The sequence below is a fragment of the Echinops telfairi genome, unplaced genomic scaffold (genome assembly GCF_000313985.2).
Source record: "Echinops telfairi isolate 266 unplaced genomic scaffold, ASM31398v2 ScPeMD7_7419;HRSCAF=8457, whole genome shotgun sequence".
Classification (NCBI taxonomy): domain Eukaryota; kingdom Metazoa; phylum Chordata; class Mammalia; order Afrosoricida; family Tenrecidae; genus Echinops; species Echinops telfairi.
Window position 1 is genome coordinate 3,537,969 of NW_022111319.1, and position 4,781 is coordinate 3,542,749.

The 4,781-nt window shown below is 37.2% G+C and overlaps 1 non-coding gene across 1 annotated transcript; it reads right to left on the reverse strand.

Moving 5' to 3' along the window:
* Nucleotides 1–313: 313 nt before the first annotated feature.
* Nucleotides 314–446, reverse strand: LOC115872036. Its single transcript, XR_004047612.1, has one exon. It is a non-coding gene; the product is annotated as a small nucleolar RNA SNORA70 (small nucleolar RNA).
* Between the last annotated feature and the right edge of the window lie 4,335 nt (nucleotides 447–4,781).

Sequence of the window (4,781 nt, forward strand, 5' to 3'; positions counted from 1 at the left end):
CCCTTTGTATTTGACTCTAAAACCATTCTGGGATGGGACATTTCTCAGGAGCCATGTCCTCAAATTCATTAACATGAAACTTGGAGATGTGGATTTTCTGGTGACCAGGGAACTTGAACTTGGCCCTTGTAAAGCCTCATTCACATGCTCCTTGTTTTGAAGCTTGGTGCGATGGACATGAAGAAAGACCTAGCTAATTGGTCCCCAGGGACTGTGACTTGGGGTTTCCCCAAAGCACCTTATATCCCAGTTTAGATCTTAGGTTAGGAACAGTAGAAATTAGCCTGACCAGAGTCTTCAAACAGCAGCCAAAGGCCATCTCCAAGGTCCCTTAGAGTAGCCTATACATGCTAACAGGTTGCATGTATTACCAAAGAGGCTGGTGTTCGAGGCCATTGAACACCGGCCCCAGTGAGATGGAGGGTGGCCCACTTAATTGGCTGTAGATAAACTAAAACTAATTTTCTTTCAGATAAGAATGATTTCCCTTTTTACTACACTAAATATCTACTTTAATGCAACAAACAAACCAAAACAATCCTCAAACCAAACCCACTGCCATCAAGTCAATGCTGACTCATAGTGACACTTGTAAGACAGGGTGGAACTGCTCCTGTGAGTTTCCAAGACTGTAACTGTTTCCAGGAGTAGAAAGCCTGGTGTTTCTCTTACTGAGCTGCTGTGGTTTTGAACTTCTGACCTGGAAGATCTTAGCCAAACATGGATCCACTATTAAATCAGGGCTCCACTTTAATACCAGGACTTGCAATTAAGGCTTCAGTAAAAGGTATATATTTGTATATGATAAGGTATTTTTCTACTCATTCAAATGAACATTATTAACAACAAGAAAGCAAAGATGGCAAGACTTTTGTCTTGCATACTTTGGATGTGTTAGCATACACTAGTTCCTGGAAAAGAATATCGTGATTGGTAAAGTACAAGGTCAGTGGAAAAGAGGAAGACACTTGACGAATACAGTAGCTGCAACAATGGACTCAAACATAACAGTTGTGAGGATGGTGCAGGACTTAGAAATGTCTCATATTGTTGGACATAGGGTTGCTATGAGTCACAACTGGAGCAGTGAGTCATGGTGGTTCTGTGCTAGAATTCTTGTCTTACATGTGGTAGAGTTGGGTTTGTTTCCCAGCCCATTACCTCAAGTGCAGTCAGCAGCTGTCCACCATGTGGCTATGATGAAGAACAGGTTTTAGTGTAGCTTGCAGGCTAAGATGAACTAGGAACAAAGGCATGGTGATCTATTTCTATGGATTAAAAGAGTCTGTTTCATCACTGACCTTGGAGATTATGAAGGACAGGGTAGTGTTCCATTTCATTGTGCATGGGGCTGCCATGAGTCAGGGGCCAATTTGAAGACATTTTACAATATGGAGAACATACTAATAACTCGTTTTAGACTTAGTATGAAATAAGAATTTCCTTCTCAGAACCCCCACAACACCAATCCTGTTGTAAGAGAATAAGTCAAAAAGTATTGCTACTAGAATTCCAGTTCATACGTATCTGGATTTATTCCAAATAAAATGTACTGAAACATATATCGGCAATCAGTGAATGACCACAAAAGAGATCTCTCAGTCGTATGCTTGTTTTAATCTCCTTGTGGTGTCTTCAACAAAATATTCAGTCAAAACAGTAGTTTCTAGTGGGATCTGTTGAGGAAATTAAACTCCAGGCAGAGATGCTAGCTCAGAAGATAAGAAGGGATTTCAAAGTGAGTATGATTATGTAGTAGATAATCTCAAGACACAGAACAATTATGAACATTTATAAGGAAGAAGGTTTTGAAAAATTGAAAACTGCATTGGTGAGAAAATGGCCAGGAGCATTGCACTGAGGAATTTTCCCCTCCATTGTAAAAATGGACCTGGTTTTTTGGAAACCTTACCACATCCACCCTACATCCCTGATCTTTCACCTCTGGAATTGTTTTGTTCTCCCAACTAAACAACATTTAAAAAGAAAATTATTTGGGTTCCTTGAGGATTTTGATGCAGTACACATTGAAGTGTCCAGAATTTGGGGGGTAAGACTAGAGAGATGGAAACCCTACCACCAGATGTATAGGAGGATCTATTAAGAAAAGCTTAGCTTCATGTTTTGATATTTTGTTTAATAAGATTTCTTTGATTTTTAGAAATACTTTCTGACTTACCCTCATATATTTTTGGATACACAGGCTTTACCTTCCTTAAGAATAGAAACCATATGCATAGGTATGGTTATTGTTGTGCATCATTAAGTTGATTCTGATTCATAGCTGCCTTATGAGACAGAGTAGAACCGCCCCATAGAGTTTCCAAAGCTGACATGTATACAGAAGTAGACCGTCACATGTTTCTCCCATACATGGGTATCTCACTGTCACCAAGTCAATTCTGACTCAACGTGACCCTTCAGGACAGCTAAGCTATGGCCCTCTGGATTTCTGAGATTGTAAATCTTCACAACAGCAGAAAACCTCATCCTTCTCTTGTGGAGCATCTGGTGGTTTCAAATAACTGACCGTGCACGTAGCAGCCCAGTATGTATAGATCTCAGTTTACAAACTAACACAAGAAAGATCATCCTTATTACCTTTTAATTAACCCAATTCTGACCTGAAACCTTATCTCACAGCTGACGAACAATTCCATTAACATTGTCTTTGCTGCCCTCTTTCCTCACATATTTACATCAACATTTGAGAAGCTTGTTTCCCATATCAGAAAATAAAGAAAAGCTGAATTATTTTCAGCTAATCCTGTCTGTTGCTAACACTCTTCATGAGACCTTGAAATATATCTTCCCTCTGTTTCAGTATCTAGTTTGGGATGTTTGCTGTTGTTTGAACTCTGATATATATCACCTTATGTATCTCTCAAAGGAGCACACTTCCTCAGGCCATTGCATTGATGAACTCTATGGCTTTCCAAGCCTCCAAATCTCTCTGTTCAGCATAAGCAATAGCCTTTTATGATTTGCTTACTTCACAGATGTATTTTCCTCAAAATATAAGTCTCTGAAGTTCTAGAAACTTATTTCTACCTTACCATAGATTTCCCAGAGGAATGGAAGCCAAATGTGATGATGTCTGTAGAAGTAGGGTAGATGCAAATTTAAAAAAATAAGATACTATCTCAATGATTCTTTTTCTCAAGAGTTTAAAATAACTAGAGGCTTAATTAACAGTTAAAGGTCATCTCACTATTATATGAGTGACCTAACACATTTGAGTGAAAAATTCAATGATCTCTTACTTTCATTGCTCCACAAACTTTCTGAAACATTCTCTTATAATGAGTACGACAGCCTCATCAGGTCCATTTCCAAGGAAGTAAGAGATAGGAAATATATATATATATACTCCTTTAAAATATAACAAAAGCTAAGGGCCCATTTATTTTTGTTTATTTATTTATACACTGTTTTTAGTTAAGCAGGGGAAAAATCAGCACATGTTTCAAAGAGGCAGACATCACAGTAGCCTTAGTAAAAACGAATTTTATTTCAAATTTTGCTTACCATACCAGCTCTTAGAGAAAGTGAACAATTACATTTTGAAAGTAGGAACAAAACACCAACAAACTCTAGACTCAGAATAGGTATAAGCCAATAAATTAGGCATTGTTTTCCTTAAGTTTTAGCTTTAATGTAAAGATAGTTTATTATTTAAACAATTACTATCTGAATATTAGCATAATAACATAATTTTATGTGAATTAAAACCAGTATTTCAGAATTTCCAAATAGTCTTTAAATTTTTCCAATATGGACATAAATTAAGCCGTATTCATCTCTACATATTGAATGTGAGACAACTGTCACAATATATTAGCATTTTCACAGGAAGAATTTTAAGGATTCTGGCACATAGCATGGGTAATATCTGTGGCACAATAATGTCATTATTATATTCAGAAAACATTTGAAATTCTCTTTGTATATTTTAAGTTCTAAAGATTTAAAAACAAAATGTTCTGTGTTGATAAAAAATTAATAGGCAATATGTGTGTGTGTGTAAAAAACTCTCATTCTTTTGATATTAAATGCCATAGAAAAATCCTTGTATGTTAATAGACAGTATATTAGTACACATCTGAATATACACTTGCAAATATTCTCCATTAGTAGGAAGTCACTCTGTGAAGTGCAGTATATAAGGGAACATCTAATAGCCATCCCAAGCATTAGGAGGTGTGGAATGGCTGACTCTGGACTTTCTGTTCACAGATATACGATGGAATAGTAACTCTTTTCCATTTCGGAGCAGCCTTTCCAGAGCAGATTGTAGTCAGCAAACTCTGTTGACTATATTCTGGATCAGAGCTTTGGAATGTTAAAGAATTTTGTCTCTTAAGGGTGAGTGATGGACAGACAGTTGGAATGGAGTTGGAAATTCTGTTCATTATGCACAGAATTATTCTCCTTATCAATCACACCAAGTTGTGGGACGTCCACATATTGGCTGACAGAACTAGTCTTCTTGTCCTCTGTGTTGGTTGGAGATTGTGTGGAGGTACCCTCATTGGATGACTCATTAGGAACAGTACCGGGATCATTTATTTTGATACTCAACTTCTGGCAAGATGACAGACTAGGCAGGCGTGCTACTCAGACCCTCCACAACAATACCTCAGAAACCAAATGAAACAGATAAAAACAATAATCCTGAAAGCCTATCCTTCAAAGGAAAGGATAAAGAAGTAGATCAAATGCTAACTAAAATAAGAAAAATGAGTAAAAAGTGCAAACAAGGGAGATAGGGGGTGATGAAT